We start from the raw sequence: 16,513 nt of genomic DNA on the forward strand, positions 1-16,513 counted from the left end.
GGGGCAGAGGGCTTGTTTTAGCACAGTAAAAGTACTTCATGTTTTTAAAACAGAAACCGTATAAGAAAAAAGTTTGTAATCTGAGGTATAGCAAATCATTGTAAAATGCACATGCAGTGCTTTACTGTTCATAAGTCTAGTTAGTAATCCCTTTAGCATGAACATCAAGCTTATTCTCATAAGATGAAAAAGTACATCTGAAAGTCATGAAAGATTATGAGTTAACATTTTATTTGCATAAAAAACGTTTTCAGCACAAGCTCACTCAGGTGTAGCACTGTTCACCACCAGATATGCAATTCAGTGTGAGCTGTTTCCTAAAGGAAAAGTACATGTGAGAATTTAGATTATTTTGTCTAGCACAGCTGCTGCCTGTACTGCAAAATGAGAGCTGCAGCTGATGACAAGGTAGTATGGAACTTGACACCTCTGCTGGCATTCATCCAAGAACACAGAATGTTTTAGCCAGTCTGCAGCATGTGATACATTTCTTAATTGTTGATAACATATAATTAGGACAATCTAAGCCTAGTTTAATGAATGCAGTAAGTTAAACTGAAGCGCTTGACTATACTTGGATAGACTTTGTTAGTCTTGGAGCATGAATCTGCAGAATCACATTTTATAAACAGTACAAAATGGAATCTTCCCTTTACAAACTATCAGCCTAGAATTATGGCTGACACCCTAAGCCACAGGATAAATTCTGTGCATAGTATAAACGTCAGCTGACCTTCATGGTGAAGGTGCCTAAAATAAACTTTTCTTCTTAAAGATTATAAATACACATTTTATATGAAGATTTCTGGCACATAAAAGGATGATTGTCTAATACTTCAGCTAAATGTGCTCGATTTATTTTCATAACCTTCAGACATTTGTCCAGAAGGTAGGTAATCCATTCTACTGTATCTCAGCAATGGGCAGTTGCATGGGGAAGAGTGTAAATCACAGGGGGTTATAACATCATAAAATGATTAATATGATTTTATTAATATTTTAATTCCTGAGTTTTTCACATTTCCTATCTGTCGATTTTGTAAACACTCCATTTATTCAGGAATTTAAATACCTGGATATCATCCCTGTCTCTACAGTGAATCATTTCAGCATGAGTTTTACAAAAGCTTTCGGAAGAAAAATAAAAAGCTGGTAGATAATCCAACTTGGGAAGTAAAATACTAGTATTTCAGTTAAATAAAAAATTACACAGGGAGTAAAGATCTCCCCATTTATTCATCACATGCTTTCTAAGGCTTTTTGCTCTTCAAATTTGTTCTAATGTTATCAGAATTGATTTTTAGTCTCTGTGTTCCCAGAGGAAATGTCTTCAGCGACACTCTCAACGGGTAACTGTAATGAAGAATCAGTTTGTAGAGCTGTTACTATAGTGCTCTCAATTCTAGAGCTTCTGAAAAATTTTATTTAGCTGACAAAAAAGCTCTGAATTCCAAAGCTCTAAATTTAGACATATTTGCTTTCCCAGTTTTTGGCATAAAACTAAAGTATTTATTTTTTGGAATATTCCATCAACGATATCTTTTAAATTAACTTTCACAGACTTTTAAATAAATACTGAACCTAACTAAAATCATAGACACAAAACTCACAATAATATGAGAAACAAGAATCTATACACATTTTCACTTTTTTGACATTGTGAGATAAAAATCTATTAGGATCTACTAGAAAATATCTATGTACAAAGAGCTCTGCTTGAATGTTTACTTCTACCTTGTATTTAAGAAAGGCATTTTAACAGGGGTACTACTTTCTGGCTCTCTTGGGCAAGGAGCCCAGCTCTATTTTTAGATGTCAACGTCCTAAATTGTATACTATATCACACAGGGCAATGAAAGCAAAAATGGCAATTCAGCTTCCTATTATTTTTGAGAGAGAGCCAACTCTGCTGCTGAAAAGCTCAGCTTTAAGCTGCACATAATCTCCAATAAAATCACTATAAAGAGTATAGACTACGTACACACATACACAATTTAATTTTACATATACAGTACATATTAGGTGGGAAAAGAGTGAAGCTGTAGTAGCTGAAACTAAGATCAACATATAAATATTTTTATTTTCCATACTATTGATATAAATAAGTCTATAATTTCATTTGCATCATTTTTATTGAAAATAAAATTCTTCCTCACAGTATTCAGAAATGAATTACTCACAAGAGCACAATTCATTTTCTCAAAATCTATTCAACTATGCACTTAATTATGAAATCCTTATTTCTGTGAGTAGTCCTTATTTCTCAGTAGTAGTCCCATTTTGTGGGAGTAAAATTTGAAGTACTGGGCCCTATAATAAGTTCTCTTGTACCACTTATAAATAAGGCAAATGCTTGATAATGACATTTTTTAGGTGTTGTCCACCTGCACTTGTCTACAACCACTTGAAACTCTACCCACACCTCCGACAATCAAATTTCATCCTACAGCTGCTTCCTAGATTGCTAGCACACCCCCACAGAAATGGACTGCATGCAGTGGGAGGAAGTGAACTAAAAGGTAACTACTTCTGATAATAAGACAAAGATCACATTGAAAAATGCTGTAGCATAAACACCATGCAATGCAATGTTTGTGGCAGTAATTTTACCCTCATTGGTTCCAAAGCAAAAAGATTATAATGAGATGACAATAAAAGATTTTTGCATTTTGCACTTACATGAGCACTTCATGTTTTCAAAAGTCTGTGGAAACAAAAACTAATTGAGACTCTTAGCACTCAAGTGAGGTAAGTAAGTATTAACTGTGAGTTAGGAATCTATTTTATACAACTCCCAAGGGATTCCTGAAGGAGGTATGTTTTATATTCCCTTCACTAACTTGTCAGTGGGTGGGGGTGATAATATAGCACTATCATCTGTAATAGTATATTTTTTGTGGGTGAAATTTCTCTCCCCCCCCCCCCCCCCAGAAAGCACCCTTACTGAGGCTAAGGAATAGAATTCATCCCCAATCCCTCAACATACACTATTTTCAGGCAGGACTCAGGAGTGCCACACAACAACTGTGTGTCCGCTGATTCATTCTACTGGTTAGAATGGTGCCCCTCTACTACTGAAAGCCCCACTGTATAACCATTCCACCCACTTGCCCTCAGCCTCAGCACATACAGATAAAATAGCCTTCTTGTGCTGGGGAGCTTTTTATGGGATTAGAGGAACTAGTGCAGTTCATATAAGGGTGAGCTCCCCACTCACTCTGCAGGGAAGCCTGCTAGCTCTAAAGGCTGTATGGGACTTATACACCTCTGTTATACTGTCACACTGTGAATACATTCAGGATAATAAGCACTATGTCCAATTAGAGAAGAGTTTGCAGGATCAATCCTTTTGAAAGCATTGTTTCTTTAATAGCTGACTTGTTTGTGTGTCTAAATCCATTTGCTTTACTCATGTGAGGAATCCCATTGAAGTTAATGTAATTACTCACTTGAGTATGAGCAGCAGAATATAGCCCCAGATGCAATTATGTTTATGAAGAGACTTAAAAACAATGTTTCTTGCCTGTTATATTTGTAGAATTTCTTAATTTTGCAATATACCATTTGTATAATATACCATTTGTTTTTTTGTAACACAGGACTATGGAAAGGTACCTGGTCTAGGTCTCAGTCTTGCAAAGACTTATAACACATGTTTAATCTTATTCAGTATGTACAGTCCCAATGACTTCATTGGAATACTCATTGTACGTAATGCATTATGTTAAGTACGAGGGGGTATTTTTACAGACTTTAAGAATCTGGGCCCTTGCAGCTAATGCACAGGACTGGGAATCAGAAATGCTGAATTCTATTGTTGGCAATGCCTCTTAATTGCCGTGTGACTTTGGATAAGTCATTTCACCTCTCTATGTCTCTATTTTACCCAACTGTAAAATGGGATAACAACATTATCTCACAGTATTGTGTGAAAATTAAAATTCGTAAGTACTTAGAGATCTCTACATGAAAGGCAGATCATATTTGTAAAGGTTTTTGTGGTTATTATTATAATAATCTGTCAGGCTCTCAACTATTCAATCTTTTCAATTAAAATACATATTCTTGCACAATGTTTATTTATTGTAGGGTTGCTCATTATTGCTGAGCTGCAGGCATTAGGAATATCTCTTAAAATAAGTTTTGGAATGGTGCTTTAAAGGGAAAAAACAGAAGCATTTGAACGTGTGCTACAGTGTAAGTCTTTCAGGAAGTTGAGAGATGTACACAGGAGATGCAGACTTTTGTTTCCTGGGACATGTTTTTGCTGGAGCAGAAACAATAAACAAGACAGGTAGTGGCAAATTGCATCTACACAAAGAAGTAGAAAATGTTGCTACTTCATTGCTGTACATAGTCCTGTTCATAATAAAGTGTTTGGCTCGACAGCAGTCTGATTGTCAGCAATGTATTACAACGTGGGCTTTGCAAAGACATGGAGAAAATGTATTATGTCAAATGTAGGGTCAATCAACCTTAACTTTTTTTTTCTTTGGAGGAAAGAGCCTTTTGTGACAGGTATATCTATGTCTACATTGTCATTCATTCTTCTGATATCTATGGAGTACAAGACAGTAAGTGGCTGGAAACAAATGTTCAGTATTTTCATGAAGAGGTTTTCCATCCATTCACTCATCCATCCAAATTAATCTTTCCACCATGACTAAGAATATTGACAATTCTGCTGTGTGTAAAAAGCTCGAATTGAGAAGAAGATGATTCCTTCTCTGGCTGGCTTTGAGGGATTCACACTTTTTTTAAAGACATTTTTAGACTAGACCTAATTTTAGTGGTTGAATAGGAGTCAGTTTCTTGTTTTGTTTTCCTCTTTCTCTCTGCAGCATGCACCTGATTTGTGAGAGGATTGGTGAGGAATGGAATATTCCATTCAATTTGAAAGGAGAGTGCTGTAAACACAAAAGTAAATTAAATGGGATCTACTTTCAATGGAGTATGGCAATTTAAAAATGTAATTTAAAATGCATTTTACCTCAACAGTGTGATGTATTTGGATGAAGCTTGATGACAGTTCATGTTATCAAAGATGTTTGATCAACTACTATTGTATAAATACGTACATGCACAGTCTACTCAGTATCGTTGATTCTCTCATCAACAATATGCAGAACTCGCATTTATGTTAATGGCATATATACATACTTAGAGAAAGGAGAATAAACTCCCACGTGTATAAATTCATTGTCTGCCTCCTTCTCTTTGAAATATTACATTTTTAGAATCCTGGTTTTAAAATTGCACTATAAATCTGACAGTGAGTGTTACTGAAGTCTCAACTCTAAATAAATAGTTTAAAATAAAAGTTGTATAAATATCCATTTGTGCCAACGATGCGATTTGAAAGGGAGTGCTGTAAACACAAAGTAAATTAAATGGGCTCTACTTTTGTGGGGTAAATGGCTACTTAGACTAGTTATTATAGAGGAGATGTTGTTGTGTGGTGCGACAGCACGTACCCATGTGGTTAACCTACAACTGGTAGAAGAAACAAGCCCCACCCATACCTAGGAGCAGTGCCATAGCCAGACCACAATTCCTGTGAGGCAGAAACTTAATTTGTTGAAAATGAAGCACAGACACTGTCACAGCTCGTTAGCTGGTCACAGACATATTGCAAGGGAAGAAAGTGGAATTTGGTGGATGATCCAACTTTCACATGTGCTGTGAATAAAACAGACTATTGTTTTCTGATAAAGAAGTATTGTTTTGAATATGTCGAGTAACTAAGTCAAGCCAGCAGAATTTTTTGGCCAAATATAGTCTCTTGCTCCCTGCTAAAAATCCTAGCTTTTAAATTAGGAGCTGAAGTCATTGAAAAAAAAGTTTACATTCCTGCAGCCTATTGCAGCAAAGCCAAACAAATGTTTGGCTTAGTAGTCATCTCTTTCATGAGTTTCACTTAAACATCTAAGAGAAAATGCCATTTCTATTATCAAGTAATGTAATGCTGAAAGCATTTTTTCACATATTCAGAAAGATTCAGTAGAAACACTGCTGTGGTATTAGCCTGTGAAACACTTTTTAACTTAGAGAAACTATGGTTTCAGCTTCTGGCATTAACTGTAACTATAGGTCACCAACTTTAGCAGTGTGCGTATATTTTTTTTTAATAAACCCAAACCACTGAAATAGAGGAAAAGTGTCATGGTAGTCAGCTTCAGTGATATGCGCCTGAAGAGCTGATGATAGATCTAGGATTGGGAGCCCACCTAGTAAAACTAACCTTAAAATTCCATTGCCTTAAGTCAATTCTGTGTGGACACACTGTCACAATCTATAAAAGGAGATACTGTAGCTGCTGGCAGACTGAATTTTCTTCCACAGACTGAGGCATGTATTTTGTGCTTTCTGCATTTATGCTCTCCACTAAGAGAAGAAGCTTTTCCAGAATGATCCATGACTTAGTTATGCACTCCTTTGACAAAAGGCCAGATTCAATATCACCTCTGCGCAATTTCCAATGCAGAGATGGGGGGAAGTGGCTTGTGCCTATCTATTCAGGAGCTGCTGGGTCCTACTGGCTCCTGAAGCATGCTGAGGCAAGATTTTAATCATGCTGAAAACCAGCCACAAGTAGAGGAGAATTAACAACTCAACCAATTAGATACTAAAACATTCCTACTTAACCCCCTGTGGCTTGATGGTGGTGTGAGGAAGGCAAAAATCTCCTTGGTCCCCTGCCAACTGCTCCATGGGAGAAAAGGTTTTTTTCCTGACCTCCAAACTGGTGATCAGCCAGACCTGCAACCTTGGGATCAGGATCATGCCAGACATTCTTTCTTACTCTTTGCCCCCTTCTGTCCCTAGGTTAGGGACATCCCCCAGTGGCAAGGGAACTGCAGTGCATGTGTGAATAACCTAACCTAATAGATACTGCTGACATCTATAAACAAATATCAAATGGTCAGTACTAAAATGGCATTATCATGTGGATGAGGCATTAGTTGCAGGGTACCTGTTCTACCCACTTGCGTTCATACATAATGAGGGGGAGGAACTCAAAATATTGAGAGGTCAGTTCAAACATTTGGCTGTTTTAGGGAAACTCGCCTACACTTCCTAAACCTTTGACCTAACGTAACGTTTCTTTTTTTCTCAGAAGGGTGGGAAGTGCTATTGAGGCACTGCCCACACTAACTGCTATACTGACCCCCAACAAAGTATATGATATGAGTAGATGTATGTCTGTGTCTGTTGACCACATTTTTTTGTGTGCTTTCTCTTTTTTTAACACTTCTAGCAAAGTTTTGTTTTGCATTTTCTCTGTCTCTTCTCAGCAATACGGGCTCGTGGTTGGTATATGAGTCCTGGACCTATTTGACAGATGGCAAAACTGGGCACAGTGGGATTGTGCTGGGAGGACTAATTGTACCATTGCAGCAGCAATACTTAAATTTCTTGTGCACAGCAAATAGTCAGAGTTAGCAGCTGAATACTGGTGCCTAACCTGAGCTCACACCAACCGCAGTCAGAGGGCAGTATTAACACTTTTGCATGGTGGTAAGATATTTTGTGAGGAATGAGGAGTTTCATGGGCACATTGGGGGAGGGAGGGTTCCATGGAAGCTGCAACATCAAAGTACTCTACTGCAGCCGGGTCTCTGAACACACCATTTTACCTGACTTTTCTGATTTCCCATTCCATTAAAATGGAGATAATATCAAGATCACAGGATTATTGTTAATTAGTGCTTGTATAGTACTTTAAAATCCTTGACTGAAAGATTATATACAAGTACAAAGTGTTCTTATAGTGTTAATAAGAATGCTGTCGTTCCAGAAGGAATGTCATGCAGAGGAAAGTTATAAGAATGACTAAAGGACTACAAAACATTTAGTGATGGAGCCAAGGTACTCAGCACATGTAGCTTGATGAAAAAGAAGGTTAAGGGGTGAATAGAGCCCAGTCTATAAGTACCTACATGAAGAATAAATTGATAATGGACTTTTCAATCTAGCAGTGATAGGTATGACAATGTCCAAGGGTTACAAGTTGAAGATAGACAAATTCAAACTGTAAATAAAACACATGATTTTAACAGAGAGAGTGATTGACCAATGGAACAATTTACCAAGGATTTTGGTGGCCTCTCTGTCACTGGTCATTTTTAAACAAGAATGGGTGTGTATTAAAAGATATGATCTAATTCAAAAGGAATTATTTGAGGGAAATACTGTGGCTTATTATACAGGAAGGCAGACTAAATGATAAGATCAGTCCCTTCTGGCCTATGAATTTATGAATAATAACTATTTTGCAACATATGTTTTTGCATTCATGGTTGCTGTGAGTTTGCTTAATCAGCTAGTTGATTCCTATCACACAGGGAAATCCCAGTATGGTTTAAAGTAGAGGTAGCCAGCACTGGGGACCAGGCTTTATCCATACCTGCATTCAAAAAGTGTGCACTCAAGTGAATTTCATTCTCCCCACTGTATTTCCCCCCTTTTAAGATGTAGGAAGTTAAATACAAATTATATATCTGAGGAATGCATATTTTGATTGGACTCACTGGTACTGAGAGGGTTAATCCCATTCTTTTGGCTGAGGAGGTCATGCCCTAAGATACTGCTGGGTATGCCCAATTTATATGATATAAAAGGCAATAACTCAGCTCAGTCAGGGTGGATGGCTGGAGAGGAAGGACCTGTGATGGAAGCTCCCACTGCTTATACCTTGGCTGGAAAGCCTTGCTGGCACACAGGGCCTAGTGGATCTACTTTGTGGAAGAGTCCAACAACCAGCAGCCCACAGCTGGAAGTCCTAGAATATAGGTTAGGAAGTGACCCAGAGAGGGTGTTGAATGGTACCTCACACCCAATTCAGTCAGCGTGTTGAGGTTGGATTCCCTGCTGACATAGTGGTGGGCCTTCCCTCTGCTAGAAAGGCCCTAGGATGGGACCCAAGGGGGAAAAGGAAACCACATTTACTGACTCGGGCCAGTAGGTCTTGCTGCCTTGAGGGCAAGGGTCATTATAAATAACTGTGAGAGTGACTCTGGCCATTAGTGCCCTGAGAGAAAGGGCTGCTGTAACTTACTGTGGCCACTAGGCCATGTGGACCTAGAAATGGACTGCAGAAACTGTCTTAGGCTGGTAGGAAGTGGCATCCCTAACATGAGAGCTGCATATATGTAATCATTGGAATTTGTGCTTCCCTACCCCACTTACTTGAAGTCCTGAACCTCTGGTTTTTGTACTTAGGCCCCACTATACTAATGTTTATATGATTTCATTGGGACGATTCAGGGAGTACGTGTATAAGTATTTGCAGAACAGGAACTACGTTTTAAATAAACAAATTCAGATGTCACAGAATAGAAATCATGCTGTGGATAAGTTAATGTTACTGGAATTTAGGAAACAGCTTTTATGCCTTCTGTTTTTATTAATTTCAGTTCTGCAGCTTTAATAGTGCATTAACATAACTTTATGCACTATTTGTTTTTTTTATGATAGAAGATATTGCTTGTCATATTTTAAATGAGATACTTGTGGATTTCAACGTTTTTTAAAAAAAGTTATTGCACTAATATGCAAGTGATGGAAGCATATGAAACTTTCATTTCCTTTAATTATTTTATTGAAATAAAATATTAAAAAGTCTGTCTTCAGTATTGCTAGGTCTTGTTATTTTATCACAAGCTTCAATATATTTAGTGTTTTTCATAAAGCTTCAGCTTCTGGAGTCAAGGGATTATATGACTGTCAGCTTTCATTATAAAAACAATTTCTAGTCTGCCTACTTATGGAGAAAATCCTGAAAATGTGTCACCAAAATGCTCAAAAGTCAGAGAGAATAAAAAGAACTAAAGGAATATTGGGTGAAAAAATCCTGGCATATATCAAAGCCATAAACTTCAATAGAGCCAAGGTTTTTAAACTCATTTTTTTTTACTCTTGCTATTTTAAAAACTTTTAAATCTCACTTTTTAGGGGGCTTGACTATGAGTTTTGAAAACCTGGGGCACGCAATACTTCTAGTATCATAACATCATTTGCTGTGACCTTATTGGGTCTCATCCTTCCCCTCTCTGCCCCCCCGCCCCCCCTCCAAAGTTCCAGGAGCAATGTTGGAAGATCCATGTTATTCTTTGAACATGTAACAAGGCCCAAATGAACACTACCATCATCTTAATGGTTAAAGTTTCTCATATTTCAAGAAACACTAGGGTACAGCCAAATGCTGGCTATTCTTCCCATGACCAATATACAGTAATTCCTCATTTAACACTATAGATGTGTTTCTGAAAATGTTCGTGCTAAGTGAAAACGTGCTATGCGAGGTCAATTTTCCCATTAAAAATAATGGAAAAGGTGGGGGTTGTGTTTTAGGTAGTGGTGGCAAAGTCAATTTTTTGTTGGTGCTGGGTTGTCAATGTCAACATTAGATATCTAGCAACACAAGATGACACGATTTGTTAAAACACAAAGATAAACAAGTGAGTACGCGGAGGAGCACTGTGACCATGTGTATTCATCCACTCATGCGTATTACCACTGTTTTCCCCAACTTATACCGCCACACAAGCCCCTTCCTCTCCCATCCCTTTCCCCTGCCCTGCCCTGCCCTGCCATACCTTCTGCCTTCCACTTTGCGGGGCTGGACTCTGCGCTCGGGCCCCAGAAGTCCCCGGACTCTGAACCAGAAGCTAGGCCACGCAGCATCACGTGGCACCAAACACTTTTAAAGTCCCAGGCCGTGACGTCACATCATGTCCGGGCGTCTCCCCGGTCACCTGGAAATGCTGCGCATGGTGGTAGCAGCAGCCAGCAACGTGCTCAGGCAAGGGGGAGCCAACTGAACACTGCACATGGCAGGGACGGTCCGGGGCTGGGGGAGACAGCCATATAACTCGCCGCCCATTCCAGGTGAGCCTGTGCAGCGTGTGCTCGCTCTCACCCCGGCCTGGCGCCCCCCTAGCATGGTGCCCAGGGGCAATTGCCCCCCCCCCCCCACTCCCTTCTCTACACCTCTGCGGTGCAGTTTGGGTTTATGTGGGGATCAACAGGTGGCCGGCGAGTGGGAGCCAAAACAAAAAAGTAGTCAGTGTAATGATCTTCTGTTGATATCGTTTTAGTAGTTAAATTCTTGGACTGTCATTGCTCATGAAAATTAGTAGAAATTGGGTAAATATTGCATTTTATTAATATCAACAGAACTGACTTAAATGGGGCCTGAGTGTTGTGTAGTCTTGCCTTAATCTTTGTATTCATGCCTGTCAGTGTGAGAGAAGCTATTTGTATATATTTGCTAGCATATGCAATCACTCTTAAGTTGAGGCCCTCAGCATGTTCTATAAGTATCAGTGTGGCCCCTGGGGCTTCCAAAGTTGAGTTGTCCTAGCTCATCTCTGACAGGTGTCTGTCTAATCTGGTCTTAAATATTTCCAGTGATGGAGATTCCGCAATCTACCTAGGCAATTAATTCTAGTGTTTAATCACCCTGACAGGCAGGAAGTTTTTCCTAATGTCCAACCTAAACCTTCCTTGCTGCAATTTAAGCCCATTGCTTCTCATCCTAACCTCAGAGGCCAAGGAGAACAATTTTTCTTCCTCCTCCTTATGATACTCTTTTAGGGTATGTCTACACTACAAAGTTAATTCGAACTAACAGCCGTTAGTTCGAATTAACTTTCATAGGCGCTACACAGGCAAACCGCTAGTTCGAACTTAATTTGAACTAGGTAAACCTCATTCTAGAAGGACTAACGCCTAGTTCAAATTAAGTAGTTCAAATTAAGGGCTGTGTAGCCACTTAATTCGAACTAGTGGGAGGCTAGCCCTTCCCAGCTTGCCCTGGTGGCCACTCTGGGCCAAACCAGGGAAACTCTTCTGCCCCCCTCCCAGCCCTGGAGCCCTTAAAGGGGCACGGTCTGGCTACGGTGCCCATGCCAGGTGCAAGCCTACCAGCACCCAGCCAGCAGACCCTGCACCTGGCACGGCATAAGCCAGCCACCCGCTGCCACCCAGCCCTCCGCCTCTTCCCGGGACCAGGCTGGCGGCTCCCAGGAGCCTGCCCAGGGCCACAAGAGGTGGGCGCCCGCCTGGTCTAGTGCGGAGATCGTGGACCTCATCCAGGTTTGGGGGGAAGCCTCCAACGTCCACGACCTCCGCACTAGGCACAGGAAAGAGGCCATCTAGGGCAGGATAGCTGCCAGCCTGGCCACCAAAGGCCACATGCAAACCCAGGAGCAGGTTTGCATGAAAATCAAGGTGGTCCAGTGAGACCCCCGCCCCTGTGCCCAGAGCTTAGAACATAAGAACATAAGAATGGCCGTACTGGGTCAGACCAAAGGTCCATCTAGCCCAGTAGCCTGTCTGCCGACAGCGGCCCACACTAGGAACCCTGGAGGGGATGGACCAAAGACAATGACCAAGCCATTTGTCTTGTGCCATCCCTCTCCAGCCTTCCACAAACAGAGGCCAGGGACACCAGTTCTACCCCCTGGCTAATACCACTCCATGGACCCAACCTCCATGACTTTATCTAACTTCTCTTTAAAGTCTGTTATAGTTCTAGCCTTCACAGCCTCCTGCAGCAAGGAGTTCCACAGGTTGACTATTTGCTTTGTGAAGAAGAACTTTCTGTTATTAGTTTGAAGCCTGCTACCCATTCATTTAATTTGGTGTCCTCTAGTCCTTATATTATGGGAACTAATGAAGAACTTTTCTTTATGCACTCTCTCCACACCACACCAGCTTTTATAGACCTCTATCATATCCCCCCTCCGTCTCCTCTTTTCTAAGCTGAAATGTCCCAGTCTCTTTAGCCTCTCTTCATATGGGACCTGTTCCAAACCCCTGATCATTTTAGTTGCCCTTTTCTGAACCCTTTCCAAGGCCAAAATATCTTTTCTGGGGTGAGGAGATCACATCTGTACACAGTACTGAAGATATGGCGTATCATAGTTTTATACTTCCCCTGGCTTCCCCCTTCCAGGTCCCTCCTCCCAGGTTTCCCCCTCCCCTCTCCCATCCTCTCTCTTCCCCTCTCCCACCTCCTTTTCCCAGTCTCCCCAGAGGTTAATCCCTCCCCTCCCCCCGCAGTTTTGTAAAGAGAGTTTCTATTTTTGAACACACGTGTCCTTTATTTTGTACATCAGGAAGGGGGGCTATGAAGGGGTAAGTGGAAGGAGGTGAGGGAGGAATGGGGTACGAGCCCCCGATGGGGAGGACTGGGGTGACTCTGCGGGCTCCTCGGAGTGGAAACTCTCCTGCAGCCCCCCAATTGACACCCCCCCCACCCCCGGATGGCAGCCTGCGGCAAGTGCAGCCGGGTTGATGGCCAAGTGCTGTGATGTGCCGAGTGTGGGCATTCAGGGCACTCCAAGCCAGGACTGCTTTGCTGTCCCTCATCGAGGTAGACAAGCAAGCGGGGAACCCTGAGAACTGTCTGTCTGGGGTAGGGGTCGGGTCCCTTTAAGCACAGCCCTCGGCTAGCCTGAGACAGCAGCTCCACGCTCTAAGTCCTTACCTGATGCCCTGCCAGCACTGCTTCCAGCCAACCTTAACTTTGGTTCAGGATCCACTCAATGTGGACATGCTGGTTCGAATTAGCAAAATGCTAATTCGAACTAGTTTTTAGATCTAGATGCACTAGTTCGAATTAGCTTAGTTCGAATTAACTAATTCGAATTAAGTTAGTTCGAATTAGTGCTGTAGTGTAGACATATCCTTAGATACTTGAAAGCTGCTCTCATGTCCCTTTTCGGTCTTCTCTTTTCCAAGATAAACAAGGCCAATTCCTTCAGCCTTGCCTCGTATCTCATGTTCTCTAGACCTTTCATCATCTTCTCTGGATTTTCTCCAATTTCTCCATGTTTCCTGAAATGCGGCGCCCAGAACTGGACATGATACTCCAGCTGGGGTCTAATGTAGATGGATCATTCCCTGCCTAGGGGACTTGAGACTGGGCAGGTTAATTTCCAGTCATCCTGTTTATTCTTTTCCTAAGCCAGGAGAGCACAGTAGTTCTGATGGGGGCTCTGCAGGAAGGCAGCCCGCACTGACCCTTGCCTGAAACTTTGTGCAGGCGTTAAACAGCTGTCCAGCCCACCCTAGAGGTGACTGCATTTCAGCATGCCTGAAGCAACACAGCACCAGCAATGAACAGGAGAACGGCTCCTGGGCATGGCTTGCTCATGACTGCTTCAGTCCCATTGGCTGGGCCTCAGCCTCTTTTCTTCCTCTCCCCCACTTTGCAATGGGGCTGTAGACTCTGGGGGGAGAGCGGTGGAGGCAGGCAGAGGTGTCTCCCTGCAGCAGATGTAGACTCGTCTCTGTATTAATCATTCTCTCATTGAAGTTTTTAACTTTGTATTGAGTCCTTTTACATGGAAACTTTGTATTGCATCTCGGTAGAATATCCCTAGGACAAGTGAGGAAGAGACTGTCCCTGTGGGGTGAAAGAGGTGGGAATGTACAAGGCAGAAGGTGAGCACCTCTGGGCACTTGCAAAGGTTGGAGAGGGGATGGAAGCCAGATCCAAGATCAATGAGCCCTGGGAAGTGGGCCCATTGAAAAGAGACTGGACCTGTGGATGCCTTGGTGGTCAGCAGCAAGGGCCTATTTTGGGAAGCCCCCTCTTTGGAGGTGAATGTGGCAGCATTGAGACACCACCCAGAAGCAGGCGCCACAGACACTAACTGCAGATTCATGGACCGGCTCTCACAGATCTTGCACATACATGAGATGATAGATCTACAGGAGGGGGGGCAGTGGCATAGCGAGGGGGTCGGAGGGGTCAGTTGTCCCTGGGCACCATGCTAGGGAGGCTCCAATTTAATCCCATTCTGCTCCCTCCGTCATCCCTTCAGCTCACATGCTCCTACTCCGCCTGCCACTGGTAGCTGGAGCCTCCTGCCTGCCTCACTGCTCCAAGCCCGACCCTCCTCTATCTCCACTGGCGGGTTAGTGCATGTGGGAGCCCAGCCCCAAACTAGGAGGGAGGGGGGAAATGCGGTACAAGTTCCCCTCAGCTGTGCACCAGGTTCGGGGCCATGCCGCATGGCCGGGAGGGGGGGGAAATGCAAATTTTTCCTTTGCCCCATGGCACATAACACCCTCACTATGCCTCTGATAATTCAGGTTCTATACTCTTCGGTGAATATCATCTGGCCCTGGTAACTTGCAACTATCTATCAATTTTACTCAATCTGGGAGAGCTCCTCAAATTTGTCACCTAAAAATTATAGCTCATGTGAGGGATTCTCTTTCATCCTCTGCATTGAAGACTGATGCAAAGAATTTAGCTTCTCTGCAACAGCCTGGCCTTCTGGGAGTGTTTCCTTATCATTTTTAGCGTCCAGGCAATCTGATTGTTTGGCAATCTTCCAGAACACTTCTGATGTGCTTGAAAAAATATGGACATTCTTTTGCCACCTTAACTGTTACTAATCATGTTGCCATGCCAGCACCTATGTTTTCAGTAAAGTAGTAGTTCAGAAGGAAGGGTGGTGGAAATTTCCAAACTATAGACAGGATTTTTCTATAAAGACAGGCTTTTATATTTAATTGCTGGGCCTGGACTGCTTGGCTACTGCGATTACTGGCTCTGTATGAATATACTTTGATGAATTTATGTCATTGCAACCCCTCAGAAAATGAAGCACTCCTCTCCCCCACTTCCCTTTGCTCTCGGCATATTATCGCTATGGGCAGGGGTAATTAAACAGGAAGGAAAATGTCAACAACTTTGTAGTTAACACACTACCCTGACTGAGAGTATGCTTTGTTTAGGGCCTAGAATGATTATATTGTCTCCTGTGAAAGTTAGAGCAAGGAGAAAGGGTAGGGATAAAATTGTTCCTAAGATGCTATTATTAGGAAGGGAGATTTCTCTATCACTGTGGTTCTCAACTAGGGGCACATATACCCCTGGGAATATGCAGAGGTCTTCCAGGGGAAACATCAACTCATCTAGGGTATGTCTACACTACCCCACTAGTTCTAACTAGCGGGGTAATGTAGGCATACCGCACTTGCAAATGAAGCCTGGGATTTGAATTTCCCGGGCTTCATTTGCATAAGCGGGGCTCCGCCATTTTTAAATCCCCGCTCGTTCGAACCCTGTGCCGCGTGGCTACACGCGGCACGAACTAGGTAGTTCGAACTAGGCTTCCTAGTTCAAACTACCGTTACTCCTCGTGGAATGAGGAGTAACGGTAGTTCGAACTAGGAAGCCTAGTTCGAACTACCTAGTTCGTGCCGCGTGTAGCCGCGCGGCACAGGGTTCGAACGAGCGGGGATTTAAAAATGGCGGAGCCCCGCTTATGCAAATGAAGCCCGGGAAATTCAAATCCCGGGCTTCATTTGCAAGTGCGGTATGCCTACATTACCCTCCTAGTTCGAACTAGGAGGGTAGTGGAGACATACCCCTAGATGTTAAATGTCAGTGTTAAATTACAGTGTAGTTGCTCTGGATTTATATATGTTACAGAGATTAAAACTGGCCACTGGTTTATATTAAATACAAATTTATTATCCTGTAACA

The 16,513-nt window shown here is 42.2% G+C and overlaps 2 long non-coding RNA genes across 3 annotated transcripts in view; one reads left to right on the top strand and one right to left on the bottom strand.

Moving 5' to 3' along the window:
• LOC149524171 (uncharacterized) overlaps positions 1 to 16,513 on the bottom strand; it is a 120,023-nt gene that overhangs the window by 68,115 nt on the left and 35,395 nt on the right. The gene's annotated exons all lie outside the window — the stretch shown is intronic.
• The window catches only part of LOC106732645 (uncharacterized), a 34,364-nt gene continuing 18,531 nt past the window's right edge, over positions 681 to 16,513 (top strand). Inside the window, exons 1-2 of the long non-coding RNA XR_001368907.4 lie at positions 681 to 889; positions 2,450 to 2,519. This is a non-coding gene — a long non-coding RNA (uncharacterized LOC106732645). The remainder of the gene's footprint in view (positions 890 to 2,449; positions 2,520 to 16,513) is intronic.

The sequence above is a fragment of the Pelodiscus sinensis genome, chromosome 6 (assembly GCF_052426305.1).
Source record: "Pelodiscus sinensis isolate ZL-2025 chromosome 6, ASM5242630v1, whole genome shotgun sequence".
Taxonomy (NCBI): domain Eukaryota; kingdom Metazoa; phylum Chordata; order Testudines; family Trionychidae; genus Pelodiscus; species Pelodiscus sinensis.